This window comes from Muntiacus reevesi, chromosome 4, assembly GCF_963930625.1.
Source record: "Muntiacus reevesi chromosome 4, mMunRee1.1, whole genome shotgun sequence".
Classification (NCBI taxonomy): domain Eukaryota; kingdom Metazoa; phylum Chordata; class Mammalia; order Artiodactyla; family Cervidae; genus Muntiacus; species Muntiacus reevesi.
The window spans coordinates 35,997,484-36,019,508 of record NC_089252.1 but is presented as its reverse complement, the minus strand read 5'-3'; the positions used below and the strand labels follow the sequence as shown (position 1 = coordinate 36,019,508).

General features: G+C 40.7%; 1 protein-coding gene and 1 non-coding gene across 7 annotated transcripts in view; one reads left to right on the top strand and one right to left on the bottom strand.

Moving 5' to 3' along the window:
* The window catches only part of DLGAP1 (DLG associated protein 1), a 288,426-nt gene that overhangs the window by 112,345 nt on the left and 154,056 nt on the right, over positions 1-22,025 (top strand). The window lies entirely within an intron of this gene.
* LOC136168097 (small nucleolar RNA SNORA70) lies at positions 5,808-5,937 on the bottom strand. The gene has a single exon (XR_010663250.1). It is a non-coding gene; the product is annotated as a small nucleolar RNA SNORA70 (small nucleolar RNA).

Genomic DNA, 22,025 nt, shown 5'->3' with positions numbered 1-22,025 from the left:
AGGGGAAGAAGTTATTCAAGAGACCCACAGTTAGTTATATAAGAACGTGGACCATCAGATCTGACTTTCCCCTCTAATCTTCTAATCTGAAAGTAAACAGGAGAGCTGGAATCATTGATCCAAATTGTCAGTATAGAATTGTACAAGAAACCCAGCTTAATTTCTGGTAGAAATCTTTATCGTGATATTTATCATCCAAGATTTTTTTAAATAGAAGTTTCCCTGATGGCTCAGAGAGTAAAGAATCCACCAGCGATGCAGGAGCCACAGGAGACTCGGGTTCAATCCCTGAGTCAGGAAGATCCCCTGGAGGAGGAAATGACAACCCACTCCAGTACTCTTGCCTGGGAAATCCCACGGACAGAGGATCCTGGCGGGCTACAGTCCATGGGGTCACAAAGAGTCAGACACGACTGAACGATGGAATCTTACCATGCATGTGTGTGTGTGTTTGTTTACTACACGGCACAGCGTACAGGATCTTAGTTCCCCAACTTCCACACTCGCTGCAGTGGAAGAACAATGTGTTCCTCACGTGACCACCACGGAAGTCCCTATCATCCAAGACTTTTATTGTCCAACTACTTGTCTATTTCCACTAATGGCTATGGGCTTCCTTGGGCCAGTGACTTCTTTGTATATCACAGGCTCAAGCATAGTACCTGGCACACAGCCAGAAGGCAATGCATTTTGTTGAGTGAACAAATAAATCTGCATGATTGGTATAGTGGAGAGAGAACAGAAGTGCTTATCAATCGATTCGGCCCACCTGCCCGAGGTTCTCTTATCAGCTAGTTTGACCATCAGTGATCTTTGCCAGGGCTTAGAACACAATGATCTCATTTCCAGGCTTTCTCACCCTTTTCGTTTTTCAAAGTAGATTTTATCTTTTTAGAGTAATTTTATATTTACAGCAAAATTGAGTGGAAAGTAGAGATTTCCATTACACTCCCTGCTTCCACATGCACAGACTCCCCCATTATCAACATCCCCCACCAAAGAGGTACATTTGTGACAACTGATAAACCTACACTGACACACCAGTATCACCCAGAGCCCATAATTACATTACAGTTCACTCTTTTGCACATTCTATGATTTGTGACAAAATTACAATAATCCACCTCTGTCATGTCAGACAGAACAGCTTCTGAGCCCCAGAAATCCTCTGTGCTCTGCCCCTTCATCCCTCCCTCCCCTCAAACCCTGGTCACCATGGATCTTTTCACTGTCTCCATAGTTTTGCCTTTTCCAGAATGTCACAGAGTTGGAATCATACAGTATGTAGCCTTTTCCAGTTGGCTTACTTCACTTTGTAATATGTATTTAAGGTTCCTTCTAGCTTTTCATGGCTTCACTGGTTTGGTTTTAGTGCTTTTTTTTTTTTTTTTTTTGCTACAGCAGCAATATGTGAGATCTTAGTTCACCGACCAGGGATCAAACCCGTGCCCCTAGCATTGGAAGCTCAGAGTCTTAACCACTGGACCTCCAGGGAAGTCCCTTAAGATGACACTTGTGATGATCTGAATTAGTTCTCCTTATTTCTGGGAGAGAACCCACAAATTCATTGTTTCAGTTCTGACTGTAATTAAACTTATCAGGGGAGATCATGTCATATCTGGTATTATCATTTTTTTTTTTCTTTTTTGACCTCTGTCAGCTTCTTGCTTCATTAAGAGGGCAGATGACTTAAGATGGACTATTCTGGTTTTTTTATGCCATGACTATTTCATAATCTAGCTCCAGACTCAGAGCACTCTTCGCTACAAAGTTGGGCCTCCGCTTTAAAATAGTCTAGAACTATGACACTATAGTTCTGTGGCTAAGATGGTAAAGAATCCGCCTGGAATGCAGAAGACCCAAGTTCAATCTCTGGGTTTGGAAGATCCCCTAGAGAAGGGAATGGCAACCCACTCCAATATTATTCCCTGGAGAATCCCATGGACAGAGGAACCTGGCAGGCTACAGTCCATGGGGTTGCAGAGTCAGACACGACTGAGTGACTAACACTTTCACTTTCATGACACCATAAAACTCCTAGAGGAAAAAAAAAAAAAAACTCCTAGAGGAGAACATAGGCAAAACATTATCTGACATAAATTTGTACCAATGTTTTTCAGGTCAGTCTCCCAAGGCAATAGAAATAAAAGCAAAAATAAGATAATAGCATTGAAAGATGTATATTACCATATGTAAAATAGATGACAAGTACAAATTAGATGCATGAAGCAGGGCGCCCAAAGCTGGTGTTCTGGGACAACCCAGAGGGATGGGGTGGGGAGCGAGGTGGGAACGGGGTTCAGGATGGTGGGACACATGTACACCTGTGGCTGATTCATGTTGATGGATGCCAAAAGCCACCACAATATTGTAAAGTAATTAGCCTCCAGTTAAAAAGAATAATTTTTTTTAAAATGGGACCTAATCACACTTTTAAGCTTTTGCACAGTAAAGGAAACCATAAAAAAAAATGAAAAGACAATCTACAAATGAGAGAAAATATTTGCAAATGATGTAACCAACAATGGCTTAATTTCCAAACAGCTCACACAACCCAGTAACAACAACAACAAAAAGACCTAGTCAAAAATGGGCAGAGGATCTAAAGAGACATTTCTCCAAAGAAGACATGCAGATGGTCAACAGGCACATGAAAAGATGCTCAGCATCACTAATTATTAGAGAAATGCAAATCAAAATTACATGAGGTATGACCTCACACTGGTTAGAATGACTATCATCAAAAAGTCTACAAACAACAAATGCTGGATAAGATGTGGAAAAAAGGGAACCCTCCTACACTGATGATAGGATTGTAAATTGGTGCAGCCACTATGGAGAACAGTATGGAGATACCTCCAAAAAAGAAGACACTATGGAAGTGGAAAGTCAGTTCCACCCTGAGTACCCCCCAGGATGGAGAAACACGCAGTGAACCTCAGATTTGTATGAAGAGAAATCACATAAATATTACTTTTAAATGTGAGTGCCATTTAAAATGTGTAGACTTTTTGATGATGGCCATTCTGACCACTGTGAAGTTGTACCTCATTGTAGGTTTGTTCTGACTAGTGTGAGGTGGTACCTCATTGTAGTTTTGATTTGATTCTCTAATAATTAGCAACATTGAGCATCTTTTTATGTGCCCATTGGCCATCTGTATGTCTTCTTTGGAGAAATATCTATTTAGGTCTTCTGCTCAGTTTTCAAATGTCTATTTAGGTCTTCTGCCATTTTGCTTTCCTCATTAAGGACTCCTGGCACTTCTGCACTACATACAAAATAAGCAATGAATAACTCAGAAATGGAATCGAAGTCTAGTTTCACATAAGCAAGTCCAACAGCCTCTCAGGACACCTCGGCAGCCCTTCGCCCTCCTGCCAACCCTCAGCCAAGTGTCAATGTTGAGCAAGGTTTACTCTGCCAGGTTCTCTGCTGGGATGACTGCCAACAGGCAGAAAGAAATCATATTTGGGGCAAAGATTAATATCTGACCCCCAGGTGAGATTACTTTTAGGTAATGAATCAGCATGATTTCTTTGAAATCAGCAGAAATACGAGAGGGAACATCATTTACCATGAAAAACACTCACCAGGGAATTAGGAAAGTGACCTTTGGGTAAACTACTTAAACCATCAGTTTCCATGTTACCATTTTTTAGAGCAGAGGCATGTTTATTTTAAATACCAACACTTTGCCCATGACCTTACCCCCAGTGGGTCACTGGAAGCTTTAAGAGGTGTGATGATCTGACATTCACCAGCTTGGACTCCTCTCCCGAAACACACTCACACCCCCATCTCCTCTCTGATGCCCTCTCCTGTGAGTCTCCTCTGTTTCTTCCCCTTGGGCCACACTTCCCTCCCTGCTGCAGAGGGAGGCACACCCACCTCAGGACACTTGCACCTGCCCTTCACTCCAGCTCAGTGCTCTTTCCATGGTCATCACTCTACCCGGTCACTCAAGCCAGGAATCCACAGACTCTCCATCTATTTTCTATCTCAGCCTTCACTTATATCCTTTATGCTAAGTTGCTTCAGTCGTGTCTGACTCTTTGCGACCCTATGGACCACAGCCTGCCAGGCTCCTCTGTCTGGGAGTCTCCAGGACACTGTGCACCGTATCTTTTATCATACATGCCATGGGGTCATGGGGACTTTTATTAGACTTCTCCCCTTGTTGGTTTGTTCTGTGCTCAGGCTTATGCTCCCCCCAGGTCCTTAAATTATAAGCACCTTGAGGGTGAGAATTAGATTAACTTATTCCCTATTATCCTAGCACCTAGCATGGTACCTGATACCTAACAGGTACTTGATACATAATTGTTGAATAAGTAAATGAATTTGGATAAATGACCTACTCGATCGGCCCACTGATTATGAGCGGGACTATACAGCTTCTCCATCACGTTGCGGTCATGACAACAGGGAGGGATGAGCACGTGGCACCTGTTACTAGGCAACAAGGCAAAGGGAGAGACATAGCATCTGGCACCCAAGGTGGTACCTGGAATCTGTAGGGAGGTGCCGAAGAGGACCAGTTTGGTGGGGCTTCTTCTGGAGCCTGAGTCTTAACAGCCAGGTGGCCCTCTGCTGCCTCTTCAAAAGATAGATCATTCAAAGCCACCCACATAAGCCGTTCTCCACCTGGAAGAGATTCTTTGTGTTTCAAGGTGACTTCATGGGCCTGATAAGGTTTTTTTCATTGTCAGTATCATTCGACAGGAAAATACCCTTTCCTGATAAAGATAGAGACTTAGAAATCCGAATGCTTTGACAATTTTAAGCCTGTGTTAAACTGAACAACTAATATCTTTTGCAATTCCAGCTCAAAACTTTAGAACAAATGGACAAACTAGGTTCCGTTCAGTCCCTCAGTCGTGTCCGACTTTTTGCGACCCCATGGACTGCAGCATGCCAGGCTTCCCTGTCCATCACCGACTCCCGGAGCTTGCTCATACTCATGTCCATCGAGTTGGTGATGCCATCCAACCATCTCATCCTCTGTTGTCGCCTTCTCCTGCCTTCAGTGTTTCCCAGAATCAGGGTCTTTTCCAATGAGTAAGCTCTTTGCATCAGGTGGCCAAAGTATTGGAGCTTCTGCTTCAGCATCAGTCCTTCCAATGAATATTTAGGACTGATTCCCTTTAGGATTGACTGGTTTGTTCTTCTTGCAGTCCAAGGGACAAACTAAATGGACAGATAATTTTTAACAGATGACACACAAAAGCCTCCACAAAGAGAGGTGTGTATATGTGTCTTCTTTCCAGCATTTATAATTATTATACATTTATGAACAAACTTAGGGTTGCATTAACCTTAACACATTCACAGAGCAAGAACAGCAGCTTTTTTTGTTTGTTTACAAAAAACAAACAGTTTTTGTACTTACAGTGAAAGTAGAATTGATTGGTGGGCGTGACTAAGGAGAGAACAGCACCGAGGCTCTCATGAGTGCAGGGCCGTCATTTGTCCAGGGACCGTCACTAGGGATTATTTGACCTCACAGTCATCGGGGATAGGCCGCTTTTCTGCCGCCGTGTTTTTTCAAATTCATCCACATGAAACTTAGTAAATCCCCACTTCTTGGAGATGCGGATCTTCTGGTGGCCAGGGAACTTGAACCTGGCCCTGCGGAGGGCCTCAGTCACATGCTCCTTGCTCTGCAGGTTGGTGCAGATAGACATAAAGACTTCGCCGGTGTGGACCCTGGCCACTTCACCTTGGGGCTTTCCAAAGGCAACACACATACCTGTCTGGAGCCTAGCCTGGGTCCAGCATGCCAGTTGTGACTGTCCACTGGAAAGGGCTGTCTCCAAGTTCCCTCAGGACAACCTGTACAGGTAACAGGCGGCATACACTACCGAGGAGGCTGCTGTCTGCAGCCACTGACCACTGGGTTCCCAGCGGAAGAAGAGTACAGGGCTGGAAAGGCAGTTTATTTTTATAAAACCCTTCCAGATCAAGCCATTTTGATGGAAATTTCATATACCACTCAAAGACGTTGCACTTTTGCCTGTTGAGATATTCTATATTTTTTCAGCTTTTTGACTTAATCTCTGGAGATGTCAACTCATTTATGTCCTCATTTATGGTATCTGGTATGTGCCCAGTCCCTCCTGTGACAATATTCCTACCTTGATGGAGAAATGCTAGTCCTGATCAAAGTCAGTTTGGGGCTGATTGAGAGGAGAGTCTCACCATTTTCTCATGTGACGTTTGTGTCTGGAACGCCTAATAAGCTAATATTAGAAGACCTGTAAGGCAAGAGTCTACACAGAGAAATATCTTCAAATAGGCTGCTCTGTTTAAACTCACCTTTGGCTGAACTTTCTATTCACATTTTTCCCTTCATTGATCTTCATCATAAAAATGTTTCTAACTCAACATTAAAATAATCATTATGGAAGATCTTAATTGATAGTGAAATGTCATCATCATTGCAGATATTATCTGTGGTACCATATCACTCCTGAGTTTAATACGAACATTGAAAATGTTTTTCATTCAATGTGGAATCTTAGAAAATAATACAAACCAACTCATTTACAAAACAGACACAGATTCACAGACATAGAAAACAAACACGGTTACCAAAGGGGAAAGGGGAGGGAGAGGGATAAATTAGGGGCAGGGGATTCATAGATACGAACTAATATATATAAAATAGATAACCAACAAGGATTTACTATATAGCACAAAAAACTATATTCAATATCTTATAATAACTTATACTGGAAAATAATCTGAAAAGGAATACATATATGCATATACATATAACTGAATCACTTAAAACTAACACAATATTGTAAGTCAACTATAGTTCATATTAAAAAGTAGGACTTCCCTGGTGCTCCAGTGGATCAGAATCCACCTGCCAATACAGGACAATGGTTCAGTCCCTGGTCTGGGAAGATTCCATTGCCTTAGGGCAGCTAAACCTGTGCAAAACTACTGAGCCCATGCTCTAGAGTCGCAAGTCGAAACTCTAGCGCTGCAAGTACTGAAGCCCACACACCTAAAGCTCGTGCTCCACAACAAGAGAAGTCACCCCAGTGAGAAGCCCTCACACCACAACTAGAGAGTAGCCCCCACTCGCCACAATTAAAGAAAGCCCACACACAGCAACAAAGACACAGTGCAGCCAAAAATAAATAAAGATAAAAGTAAAAGAAAACAAACTGTTATTCATCCAGAGCTATATTGTCCGTCTCTCTCAAATTCGCAACAGGGTACAGTGGACCGTGCTTCCATCACTGCCCACAAGCACCCTGAATAGATGGGCAATGGTGATCCACACCTGGTCTCTGAGGTACACCCCTGGCCAATGGCACTGGCTGCCTAGGCTCCCTCCCCCACAGAACCAGACCTCCCAAAGGAGGGGCCTGGCAGCGGCTGCCTGCCAGGGGAACCGACCAGTGAGGATGTGACTGGTTCTGGAAAACCCCAATCTACTCTGTGGAAGCTTCTTCTCCAGCACTCAAACTCCAAGACTTGAAGTCATGTGTTAAACCACCCTTCTAAAGTGCATTCTTTTAAGCACTCCAACATTTACATCATCAGTTTTCTAGACACAGAAAATAAACAAACCAGCATGAGTTTAATTCCACAAATTCCAAAATGCTTGAGTCTGACAGCACCATAATGCAGTAACTCATTTGTCTCCCAAATTGATAACTCCCTGGAGATATGTGAAGAAGCAAATGGATATGTGATTTTACCTGTAGAACAGGGACATCAGAAGAACTCATCTAAATATGCCTCTCAACTTACATCCTTGCACTAACTAGCAGTCTGATATCAGTTATTTTAACTAATTAGGAAAACATTTTGATCCAACAGTATTTTATGCATGGTGGTAGGGGGAGAGGGGGACTCAGTAAATATTTATCTAGTGTTATAGCTGGCAAGGATAGTTAGGCACGTGTTGGATACAGAACACAATTCTAGACTTGGTGGTGGGAAGAAACAAAAATGATGAGAAGCTACGGTCTGTGCAAGCACAGGTTCATTACCACGTGTCCTTCTGTCTGGGGAGCTGACAGGGTTTATGAGGCTGTTCAGACCCCAACTCATTAGGAGTGAGTCAGGTACTGGGACTAGAGTCGGCCAAGAAACTGGTTTATTAGCTTCCATGAGTTGCATATGAGGACTTTTAAACCTTTCTTATATGGTTATCAACACAGTGCCCTTCCACGTAAAATAAAGTCCCATTAAGGAATCTACAGGACCGCATCACAAACTCCACTCCATTACTCTTCCTGCCTCATTTTAAAGCACAAGTGATGCTCTTCTTTTAAACGGAAGATGCTGATGCTCATTCTTGGCAGGAACACCCAGGTTAAGGACTAGGAGCCCAGGTCAGCCTAAGGAACAATGAAGTAGGGGCTCTGCGAGGTAGTATTGGAGTGATACAGTTGTTCTCTCCAGGATGCAGGGCACCTAAGAACTGCCTGGGAATCCTGCTGACACACGGATGCAATAAACCTCAGGTGGGCCTGGAACTCTGCATTTGTAACAAGCTCCCAAGTGATGCTGGTCCTAGAACCACATTTTGAGCAGCTTGCTTTTGAAAATACCCTAGGAAACTGAATTAATTGCTCTGCACTAGAGCTCAGAAAGAGAAGAGCGGGTGAAAATAATACCAGAACTCCCAAATGATCTCATAAATGTGTCATTCACCAGAAAAGACTCCTTGTTTCAATATATGTAAATAAAACAGGCGGTACAGCTAGATTTTTAAAAAGCAAGAAACAGCCACCACCTAGCTTATTAACTGTTTTTACCATCAGAGCCTACGGCTGTTATAACATAGACGGATAGTGCAATGTATTCATAATCCTATATTATTTCAAATTAGTGCCTATTTCCCCCCTAATAAGCTTCACCACTTTCAGCTTAACTCCTAGAAATGATAACTCAGAAGTGGAGAGTGTTCTTTTTACTTTAGATATTTATCTTATAAATAAATACAGACGGGACCACCTGGAATCTCTTAAAGGGTCCAGGCTGTTAGTCAACCTCAGTTCTTGCATCAGCAGTGCTACTAACTAGCTGATTAGCCCACAGGCCTCCTCTGAGCCTCAACTGCACATTTGTGCAGTGAGAGCCTTAGAAGATGAGCCCCCACCCCGCCATCAATCCAGGCCCCCGACCTCCTTTGATTCTTTGAGGTCACCAATGGCAAACATTTAACAACTTGATTTGAGCGGATTACCTTGGATTTTCTAGAAGGCCACCTTTCTTGCATATTGGTCTCCCAGGTTTGTCCTGCAGCAGGTCCGGGACCCCCAGGGCGGCCAGCGGCGTCTGTTCATTCCACGGTGTCGACCGCCCCCTGCAGGCGCTCCCCGGGACTGACTCGCCTGGTGGTCTGCGAAGGTCTCCTTGGAAATACAGACTCACTCTTTCCTCCAAGTGGACACTGAGCACAGGAAAGAGCAGAACAGAAAATAAGTGTCTTTTTCATAAGAGAAGCGACAAAGGCCAACTAATAAAGACCCGGAGGGGAGGAAGCGCCCTCAGGGGTTGGAAAAGGGAAGGACAGGAGGCAAGTCTTAGCTGTCCCAACAGCAGCATCTATAAAGGGAGCTTTGTTTATGGACTGTCTAATCCTCTAGCTCTTTGCTTCCTACACAATGCTTATCAGAATCTTGGGATTTTCCAAGGCAGAATATGCATATCTATTATGTTACTACCATAACAGAGTACATTTTGGCCAGAAAGCTTTATATCCCTCATTATATGTAGGTAAATGATTGTTCAGTGCTTGTCTATAGAAAAGTTTAACCATCCTCAGTAAGCTGAATATTATCTTCCCATTTTCCCTCACTCAAAGCATAAGAAATTACTATAATTTACCGCAGCACAAAGGTAATGAAAGTGGGTAGAAGTCGTCTTTTCAACATCTAAGCACATTTCTGGGAGAGCTTTTGACTGCCAACAGCCGTAATTATTACCATCTTTGTACCTAATTGATTTAGTCACAGTCCATGTGGTCATTTGAGTACTATTTGATTCTGATGATAAAGGATTAATGGACCATGTCTCCATTTTGCTCACAAATGCTTTAGAGTGTGTTTCTGCCTTGTATTGTAGGCAATTATGCTTTCTGTGCAGAATCTGTGAAGTTAATGATTCTTCACATTTCCTGAAAAACATTTTTTTTCTCCTTTTTGTTCAGATGAGTGGGTAGTTACTTTCTCTCTAAATATGAGTTTCAGAATCATTGTATTTCTACAGCTAAAGCAGATGTAAAGCATAGCCGATGAATGTGCATTCCTGTGTGTCTCATGAGACATCGAAATTGTGTTTTAAGGACTTCCCTGGCACTCCAGTGATTAAGACTCTGCACTTTCAATGCCAGGGGTATGGGTTCCATCCTTGACTGGGGAAATAATATCCCACATGCCACTCTGGACAGGGCAAAATTAAAAAATAAAAATATTTTTTAAAAAATATTGTATTTCAAATGCTTTTCCTGTGGTTCCCTCATCTTTTTTATGTCTTAATTAAGGCATCAGTGTGGCTATAATGGTAGTGGCCAGTGAAGTGTTAGAATGGCAGGGGGCAGACAAACAGAATCTAGTTACTAGAAACTACCTGCATCTTCCAGAGAATAGAGAAAGAGGACAGTCCCACTGTCCCTCAACTCCTGCCTACCTCCCTTTCCCGACCACAGCACTGAGCCACTCCGCAGGGAGATGGAATATTCGAGAAGCCTCAGACAATGGTGCCTAATCAGCCCTCAAGCCCACACCCATGAGTACATTCTTGGTATTTATATGCATTACAAGTTGGTCACCATGGTGAAGTCTAGTAACCATCCCTCAGCGCACAAAATACAAAGTTATTACAATATTATTGACCGTATTCCATATGTAGGGGCTTCCCTCATAGCTCAGGTGGTAAAGAATCTGCCTGCAGTGCAGGAGACCTGGATTCAATTCCTGGGTCGGGAAGATCCTCTTGAGAAGGAAATGGCAACCCGCTCCAGTATTTTCGCTGGGAGAATCCCATAGACAGAGGAGCCTGGCAGGCTGCAGTCCATGGGACCGCAAGAGTCAGACACTCCTTAGTGACTAAACCACCACCACCATTCCGTATGTGGTACGTTACATCCCTGTGACTTATTTATTTTATAACTGGTAATCTGTACTCTTAATCCCCTTCACTTTTGTCACCCAACCCTCCACTCCCCTCCCCTCTGACAAACACCCATTTATCCTCTGTATCTATGCATCTGTCTCTGTTTTGATGTTTGTTCCTTTGTTTTTTAAGACTCCACATATAAATGAAATCAGATGGTATTTGTCTTTCCCTGTGTAACATTTCATTTAGTAGTACCCTCTAGGTCCATCCATTTTCGTGGCAATTGGCAGGATTTCATTCCTTTTTCTGGCTGAGTAGTATTCCATTGTGTATGTGTATATATACATATATATATAAATATAAAACACATCTTTATCCATTCATCTGTTGATGGGCACTTAGGTTGGTATTGTAGATAATGCTGCAATGAACATAAGTGTGCATATATCTTTTCAAATTAGTGTTTTCATTTTCTTCGGATAAATACCCAGAAATGGACTTGCTGTATCACAGGTACATGCTTAAGGCGTGCATTACGCATTGCCACAGACACAGACGCGGCTTCGTCATGGCAGAAGTTTAAAAATCTGGAGATTAACTTGGTTCTCCTTATTCTCAGGTGTGAACGTAGTTCCAACATTCAGCTTAGGATGAGGTGAGAAATCATGTTATTAGTTTCTTCTATATTCTAACCCATTCATTCTCTGAGGGTAGAATTATTTTTTAATTAAATTTTTACCTTGGCATAGTGTAGATTCTCATATAGTAATAAAAAGTAATACAGGGAGATCCCCTGTCCCCTTTATACAGTTTCCTCTGATGAAAACATCTTGCAGAACTGTAGTACAATATCACAGCCAGGATAGTCAAAATACAAAACCTTTCACCATGCTCTGAGGATTCCTCCAGGCTGGCCGAGTGGTCTTGCGTGATAAGGGTGTATCACAGTTTGTTTAGTCTTTCAACTGTTGAAGGACATCTGGGCTCTTCCCAATTTATTATGGATAAAGCTGTGATAACATTCCTGTGGAGGCTTTTCAGTGAATATAGGCTTCATTTCTCTAAGATAAATTCCCAGGAATACAATGGTTAGTCTTTTAATAGTTGCATGTTTCATTTTTGAAGGAGCTATCATACTATTTTTTAGGGTGGCTACACCATTTTATATTCCCACAAGCCATCCATGAGTGATTCTGTTTCTTTAAATCCTCATCAGTATTTGTGGTCATTATTTTTTCTTATATTAGTCATTCTGATTGGTGTGTAGGGCTTTCTCATGGATTTCATTTGTGTTTCCTCACTGGCTTCTGATGTTGACTTTTTTGTTGGGCTTATTTGTGAAATGTCTCTTTCCATCTTTTGCCCATTTGCTGGTTGGGCTTTTTGGGTTGGGTTTTTAAGGTATTTTTTTTAATCAAACTATAAGTTCTTTGTCTTATGTGTGATGTTCAAATACCTTCTCATGTCTAGCTTTGTTTTTTTACTTTAATAGTCTTTCACAGAAGAAAAGCTTTTGATGAGGTGAATTTATCAAGTTTCCCTTTTATGGATCATTCTTTGTGCCAAATCTAAGAACCTAGTCTAGAACCCCAAAGATTTTCTTTAATGTCTTTTTTCCCCCTAAAAGTCTACTTTACATTGAAGTCCAGGATCCATTTTTAGTTTATTCTTGTGTAAGCTGTGAGACTTAAAGTTCAAAGTCAATATCTATGAATGTTTACTCCAACACCATTTATGAAAAGGCTATATTTCCTCCTTGAATTGCTCTTGCACTTTTGTCAATAATCAGTTGGACATATTTCTTTCGGTTTATTTCTAGATTCTCCATTCTGTTCCATTGATCTGTGTGTCAAACTCCCCACAAAAAGAGTAGAGTAAATCTTACTTTACTTTTAAAAATTATTTTAGCTATTCTAGTTCCTTTAACTTTCCATGTAAATTTTAGTCGTGTCTATATCTACAAAAGTATGTGATGTTGATAGGAAATGCATTAAACCTGCATATCAATTTGGGGGAAATTGACATCTTGACTATGTTGAGTATTTAAATTCATAAATGTGGTATGCATCTGCATTTATCTAGATCTTCTTTGATTTCTTTCATCAGTGTTGCTTAGTTTCCAGTATGCAAGTCCTGCACATGTTTTGTTTACAACATGTGGTCAGACTACACCTAAGTATTTTAAAGTGATTGTAAATGGTGTTGCATATCTACTTTCAGTGTCCATATGTTCAGGCTGGTATTTAGAAATACAGTTGATTTTTTAGCATCTTATATCCTGTGACTTTGCTAAATTTACTTACTAGTTCAGGAATTTTGGGCAGATTCCTTGGGATTTTCTATGTTGGCAATCATGTCACCTACAACAGGGGTGGTTTTATTTCTTGTTTCCTAATGTGTATGCTTTTTGCTTCCTTACTGCACTGGCTAGGACTTCCAGCACAATGTTGAGTAAGAATGGTGAGAATGGACATCCTTGCCTTGTTGCTAGCTGTAGGTTTTTTGTAGATAATCTTTGTCAAATTGAGGACGTTCCCTTTTATTTCTATTTTTCTGAGAGGTTTAATAATGAATGAGTTGTTGTCAAATGCATTTTCTGCATCAGTCGGTAAGACTGTGTAATTTTCCCCCTTTAGCTTATTAATAAGGTGGATTACATTGACTGATTTTCAAATTTTAAACCAGTCTGGCATCTGTGCAAGTGGAATACCCCATCTAAGTAAAATAAACTTGACCTGCTCTTGGTATATAATTCTTTATATATGTTGCTGAATTCTATTTGCCAGTGTTTTGTTAAGGACATTTCTGTCTTTATTCACAAGATCTGTGGTTTTCTTTTTCTGCTTTTGGTATCAAGGTAATGCTAGCTTCATAAAATGAGTCAGGAAACATTAACTTCCCTTCTGTTTTCTAGAAAAGATTTTGTATAATTGGTTTTAATTTGGTTTTAAATTTTGGTAGAATTCTCCTGTGAAAACACCTGGGCCGGATATTTTTTTCGGGTGAGTTTTTAATTAAAAATTTGATATATTTATGAGTTACATCTCTGTTGACTGTTTAATATTGGGTGAATTTGGTCCTTTGTGTTTTTCAAAGAATTGGTCCATTTCATCTAAATTGTCGAATTTATCTGTATACAGTCATTCATAGTATCCCTTTGTTATCACTTTTATGTCTGTAGTGATGTACTTTGTCTCATTCTTCATAATGGTGATTTATTTTTTTATTTTTTTTCCCATGTTTTTCATAATGGTGATTTCTGTCTTCTTTTATTCATTGTTAGACAAAAGTTTGTCAGTTTTATTGATCTTTTCAAAGAATCAGCTCTTTGTTTCCCTGATTTTCTATATTGTTTTTCTCTTTTCAATTCATTGATTTTTGCCCTCATCTCTATAATTTTCTTTCTTTTTTAAGAATTATTTGACGTAGACCATTTTTAGTCTTTATTGAATTTGTTACAATATTGATTCCAGTTGTATTTTTTTCATGTTTTGGTTTTCTGGCCACGAGGCACGCGGGATCTTAGCTCCCTGACCAGGGATTGAACCTGCACCCCCTGCATTGGAAGGTGATGTCCTAACCACTGGACCACCAGGGAAGTCCCTCTTCCTTTTTTCAAGTTTATTTTACTCTTTTCAAGATTCAGGAGGTAAAACTTACCGGTTTGAGACTTTTCTTCTTGTCTAACTTATGCATTTAGTGCCATCGATTTTCCTCTCTGCATTGCTTCAGCTATGCCTCCACAAAATTTGATATGTTGTATTTCAATTTTCATTCAGTCCAGTGTATTTTTCGATTTCCACTGAGGCTTCCTTAGATCTACAAGTCATTTAGCTTTGAGTGTTTAGCTTCCATGTGTTTAGAGATATTCTTGTTATCTTTCTGTTTCTCAATTCTCATGCAGCTCCACTGGGATCAGAGGGCATGCTGTATATGATATTGATTTTTTTTTAATTGGTTGAAGCTTCATTTTATGGCCCAGAATATGGTCTACATGTGTATATGTCCCATGAATATTTGGAAAGAATGTGTAGTGTGCTGTTCTTGGATGAAGGCTTTTCTAAATGTCCATTTGACTCTTGATTGATAGAGTTGAGTTCTTCTATTAATATTAATATATCCTTGCCGATTTTATCAAGTTGCTCTATCAATTGATGAAAAGTGGTTGTTGACATCTCTAACTATAATGATGGATTTTTCCATCACTCAGTTCTATAAGTTTTTGCTTCACTTATTTTGCAGTTCTGTCATTTAATTCATACATATTGGGGGTTGTCTTCTTGATGGATCAACTCTTTAACCACTATGTAATATTCCTCTCTGCCTCTGGTCATTTTCTTTACCACAAGCTTTAATGGTAAAATTTCTTTATCTGATATTAATAGAGTCACTGTTGTTTTCCTTTGATTCATGTTTGCATGGTACAACTTTTTCTCTTTTTGCTTTCAGTTTATATCTGTATATTTTAAGTATGTTCCTTCTTTTTGTTGTTGTTCAGTTGCTCAGTCGTGTCCAACTCTTCACAACCCCATGGACTGCAGCACGCCAGGCTTCTCTGTCCTTCACTGTCTCCTAGAGTTTTCTCAAACTCACATCCATCGAGTCAGTGATGCCATCCAACCATTTACCTTCTGCTGCTCCCTTTCCCTCCTGCCCTCAATCTTTCCCAGTATCAGGGTCTTTTCCAATGAGTCAGCTCTTCACATCAGGTGGCCAAAGTATTGGAGTTTCAGCTTCAACATCAGTCCTTCCAATGAACACCCAGGACTGATCTCCTTTAGGATGGACTGGTTGGATCTCCTAGTCGTCCAAGGGACTCGCAGGAGTCTTCTCCAACACCACAGTTCAAACGCATCAATTCTTCAGTGCTCAGCTTTCTTTATGGTCTAACTCTCACATCCATACATGACTACGGGAAAAACCATAGCTTTGACCATAGGAACCTTTGTTAGCAAAGTGATGTTTCTGCTTTTTAATATGCTGTCTAGGTCCATCATTAGACAGCTTATAGTTGGGTCATGTTTTTTAATCCTACCTGCAACTCTTTTAATTCGTGCATTCAATTAGTTACATTTAATTTAATTACTATCTTAGGATTTAAAGCTTCCATTTGATTTTCTTAATTTTCTGATTTTCTGGTTAGTTTTTACTTTTTTGTTTCCCTGGGTTTTTTCCTGATTTGTTAGGGGAAACTTGAATATTTTTTAGAATTCCATTTTGATTTATCTATAGTGTTTTTTAGTGTATCTTCTTGTATAGCTTTTTTAGTGGTAGTTTTAGGAATTACAGCTTATCATAGTATATTGGAATCATCATTCTTACCAGTCTGAGTGAAGTGTGGAAACCATGCCTCCAATCTCAGCAGTCATTGTCTAAAATAGTTCTGTCTTATGTGAGATTGGGTCAAAATGTGAGCATTTGTATCATGCAGCTAGAGCCAAAGAGCCATGTTAGGATGGAATCTACCATAAATTATTCAGGTTACACCATAATATAATTATCTAAGCACTTTCTTATTTGAGAAAGGGGCATCTTTTTCTAATTTGTACAGAAGCATGGCATAGGTGAGAAGCAGCCCTAAATGTCTAGGAACCATGTTTATATTTGGTTACAATATACTTCCCCAATACATAATAGCTTTCTGAGTTAAAACTTAATTGAACTGGGCATACAAAAAGAATATGGCCAACTACCTAAGCCCAACTTAGAACACAAGTAGGTAACTGCCACAAATAAGCAGCAAATACATAAAGCCAAGAAAATTTAATTTCCATCTAAAGGAATGCAGATGTAACTGTAGAATCAATATTGGTAATATTTTGGGAACCATAGGGAAAGTGCCAGAAAAGAAGTAAATATTATCTCAGTTTTCTAAAGAGAGGATTCTAAAAATTTCAAATAGTTAATCTAATGTAAATCCCTGGGGCAACTTCAGAATGGATTTTTAAACGGATGGTTTATGATGATTTAGAAAAGAAGGAGCCAGCATAGACTGACTAAAAAGGAACATACAGGACTGCCTATATTTTTCCTCTCTGAACTGGTTGAGACATATCAGAGGAATGGAACTGCATTTAAAACATTTAAACAGTAGATCCCAATAGGCTTGCGGGAAAAAACTGACATCAGAGAAGCATGGGCTGGGTCACAGAGGTACATGATAAAGAGCCTGTCAAAGACTATGCTGTTAATGGACTGAGCCAACTCCAAAGACAATGGATTTGCCCGATCCTAGTCAATAATTTTACAGGTGATGGAGTAAGAAAATACGTGGCATGCTTATGGGGAGGCCATAAGGTAGTTAAGATGACAGAAATTAGATAGGCCAAGCTTCCAATTCTAAGTTTACAAACTCATCAGCCTCAGTTTCCTCATCTATAAAATAGGAATAAAAATGCTTCATAACTGTTAGAATGACTCATCATATTGGTGTGCTAACTGAATAAGGCATTGTAGGTAAAGCATAGAACTTTGTAACACTCACTGACTTGGGATTTTATTAAACTTGCTTCTGTTATCACATTTGCTGATGACACAACTAACAAGAATAGCTGATATGGACTTCCCTGGTGGCACAGTGGATGGGAATCCACCTGCCAATGTGGATTTGATCCCTGTTCTGGGACGATTCCACATGCTGTGGAACACCTAAGCCCTCGATCTGCAACTACTGAGCTCGTGTGCCGCAACTTCTGAAACCCACGCAGCCTGGACCCTGTGCTCCACAACAAGAGAAGCCACCGCAATGAGAAGCCTGCTCACCGCAACCAAGAGTAGCCTCCACTCGCTGCAACCAGAGAAAGCCCACTCACAGCAGTGAAGACCCAGTGCAACCAAAAAGAAAAAAGGAATAGAGCGCATATATTGTATGGGGTTGACAGGATAAAGCTTGGTGTCAATTTCACAGGAAGAAAAGGGTCAAAAATCGTAATGAGTTAACATCCTTTGAGGTGAAGATCTAAAGTTGTCCGAAGGCACGTACACATTGCTACATTTAAATGGATAACCAGCAAGGTCCCTACTGTATAGCACATGGAACTCTGTTCAACGCTATGTGGCAGCCTGGATGAGAAGGGAGTTCGGGGGACTCATATATATGTGTGGCTGAGTCCCTTTGCTGTCTACCTGAAACCATCACAACATTGTTAATCAGCTATACTCCAATACAAAATAATAAGGTTAAAAAATAATACGTAAATAAAAGTTGTCCAAAGGAAGCTTACCAGAAGCCAACAGGGTGACTATAAGCCAAACAATAAGTCCAAAGCTTTTTAGACTTCACCCCAAGATGATTTTCTACAGAATAGAAAGCAGTAGCCGTTCTGTATTCCACTCTTGTCAACCCACGTTTGAAAGGTTGAGTTTAGTTCCAGGTACTCAGTTATCAAAGAAAAAATAACAAATAGGACCTACTTTAGAGATGAGTTATCAAGGTAGTGAAGCGCCTACAAGTCTCGACGTACAGGACCAGAGGAAGGAGGACGTGTCACCAGGAGAAGGGAGGCTTAGCTAGGGCTTGACACCTGTGTTCTAAACAACTGAAGACGGACATATGGACGGGAGGGAGGTCTTCTTTGAGACCTTTTGCGAGGCTAGAAGTGAGTGTAGACACAGAGCATCCAACCAGGGGGATTAGAAGAAAACCAACACTAGAAGAATTATTTAAGACTGTCTTTAGTTGCGTTTTTCTCTTCCTCAAGTTAAGTCAGAAAATGAAGCACTTTATGAAAAAAATCTATCAAAAGACTGTCACACAGGCTTTAATGACTCCGATTTGTCAATGTCAGCTTACATCTGTGTAAGTACACCTCTTCTGCCCTGACACTTTTTAAATTGAAAGAAATACTCTCCCTTCAGCTCAAAGCAGCATTTACATCCCTCCTAAGAATTAGGGCTCTTTACTAACTAGTACATTTGAATTGTCATCCCATCTTCTTTAGTGATGACGTTATTTCTTTACTTAACCGGTTCATAGACTGACACTCCTGTCAACAGTCTTTCTGTAATCTCTAACTGCTTGTAGAATTATTTTCCTGGATGTCTTAATCATGGCAATGCAATTTAGTCTCAATGTTACTGTATCGAGTTTTAATTACATTACTGTTTTGCAATCACTAGAGCAGTAAAATTATACTCAGATTTATTACTATACTTTTCACCAAATAGAAGTATTTTTCTGTTTTCAGCCATAGCAATAATAGTTCCTGAAATACTACCTTATTGTGTGTCCCTAAAACTTACCTTAAATGATCAATAGAGTATCTTTTTGGAGGAAAAAAAATGACAGTTTGTTTTGATTATATTGGTCCCCAAAGTTGCTGGTAGCTTAATTGCTAAGAAATGAGATAGAAAAGTTAAGTATTTCTGTTAAAGTAAGATTTCTACTTTCAAGTATATATTCAAAAGAATTGAAAGCAGGGACTCAAACAGATATTTGTACACTTAAGATTATAGCAGTGTTATTCACAATAGTTAACAAGTAGAAGCAATCCAGGTGTCTGTTGATGGATGAATGGATAAACAGAATGTGGTGTATAGAATTATGGAATATTACTAAGTAATATTAAAGCAAGGAAATTCTGACACATGCTGCAACATGGATGAACTTTGAAGACATTATGCTAAGCAAAACAAGCCAGACAAACACTATGATTCCACTTATGTGAGGTACTTAAGAGTCATCGAACTCATAGAGACAGAAAGTAAGATGGTCAGGGAAGGAAGGATGGGGAGTTAGTGTTTAATGGGTAGAGTTTCAGTTTAAGATGATGAAAAGGTTTTGTGGTTAGATGATGGTGATGGTTGTACAACAGTGTAAAAGTTCTTAATGCTACCCAACTGTACACTTAAAAACGGATGATGGAATATTTACTCAGCTATTAAAAAAGAGCACATTTGAGTCAGCGCTAATGAGGTGGATGAACCCAGAGCCTAGGGTACAGAGTGAAGTAAGTCAGAAAGAGAAAGACAAATACTGCATATTAACACGTGTTTGGAATCTAGAAAGATGGTACTGATGAACCTATCTGCAGGGCAGCAATGGAGACGCAGACATAGGGAACAGACTTGTGGACACAGCGGGGGAAGGAGAGGGTGGGATGCATGGAGAGGAGCATGGATACATACACATTACCATATGTAAAATAGATAGCCAGTGGGAATTTGCTCTGTGGTGCAGGAAGTTCAGCCCAGTGCTCTGTGACAACCTAGAGGGGTGGGATAGGGTGGGATGTGGGAAGGAATTCAAGAGGGAGTGGACATATGTACACCTGTGGCTGATTCATGTTGATGTATGGCAGAAAAAAACACAATATTATAAAGCAATTATCCTCCAATTAGAATTAACAAACAAAAAAAAATGGTTGAAATGGCGGGTTTTATGTTATTTATATTTGCCACAATGAGAGAGAGATGCTAATTATCCAGTAAATTCTCACAGCTCTAAGGGACTTTCCTTAGTTAAGGTGGTTAAGTCCAGCGGTTTAGACTTTGCCTTCCAATGCAGGAGCTGAGGGTTTCATCCCTGGGTGGGGAATTAAGATCCCATATACCATGCGGTAGGCTTCCTAGGTGGCGCTAGTGATAAAGAACCCTCCTGCCAATGCAAGAGACATAAGAGACATGAGTTCGATCCCTGGGTCGGGAAGACTCCCTGGAAGAGGGCATAGCAACCCACTCCAGTATTCTTGCCTGGAGAACCCCGTGGACAGAGGAGCCTGGTGGGCTACAGTCCATGGGGTCACAAAGAGTCAGACACGACTGAAGGGACTTAGCACGAACACAGGCATGCCATGTGATGCTGCCAAGAGAAAGAAAAATGCTCACAGCTCTACGAGGCGGTGTTCTTCTCTATTTTAAACAAGGGGGAAGTGTGGCTTCTCCAGTACCAAGGAGCCAACTGAGATTTGAAGCCAGCTTGTTACAACATGGAGCCAAGTTCAGCAGAGCAAGTTCCCTGCTTGATCAGATTCTTTACCGCTGAGCCACCAGGAAAGTCCACTAAGGGCAACTGCCGCTCCACAGATCTCATTTCTCTCTGAATTATTGTAATCAATTTAGTGATCATTTTGGTCTTAATCAAGCTAAAGGGAAGAGAATTGTAGGGATCATTTTGAAATGATACGTAAGACTTGTTTTTATAAAACTGGCCACCCGGAGCCGAAGAAAGCAAAAGAGCTCAGTGCTGCACCTGCTGTTCAGTTCTAGGCGGGATCTGCCTCCATGGACATGTGCTGTGTATTCACACAGACCTCCTCGGATGCTGAAAGCATGCCGGAGCTCCCAAATTCCTGCATGCAGGGCTTTGAAGCAATTCTTTGTGTATGAAGCACTGTATCCTCAGTCAGTCATCAACAAAACTCTGCTTGGCACATCTGAATATTAAGAAAGGTTCTTTCCTTACTGCTCCCAAAGAGAGAAATCAATTCCCTTGGGTCTGACTATAGTCTAAATAACATGAGAGGAGTTATCGTCCCGCTTAGGGCTTCCCTGGTGGCTCAGACGGTAAAGAATCTGCCTGCAATGCAGGAGACCTGGGTTTGATCCCTGAGTGGGGAAGATCCCCTGGAAAAGGAAATGGCAACCCGTTCCAGTATTCTTGCCTGGATAATTCCATGGACAGAGGAGCCTGGCAGGCTGCAGTCCATGGGGTCGCAAAGAGTAGGACATGACTGAGTGACTAACACTTTCTGTCACTGAGGAATAGATCTCCAAAGGGACCTCAAGTCTTGAGGTCTGTCCTCTCAAGTCCTCTGTCCCCTCAAGTCTTCACTTTCCATGGTGCCTTGATTCTTTTCAGGTCCTCATCAGGGTCTTACTGGGTTTCGTGTCACAATGCCTTGATGGACTTCAGACTCTCCACATTCCCCCACACACACACTTATTCAACAAATTTTTAAGGAGATCTAATAATATGATGCAAAGAGCCGACTCAC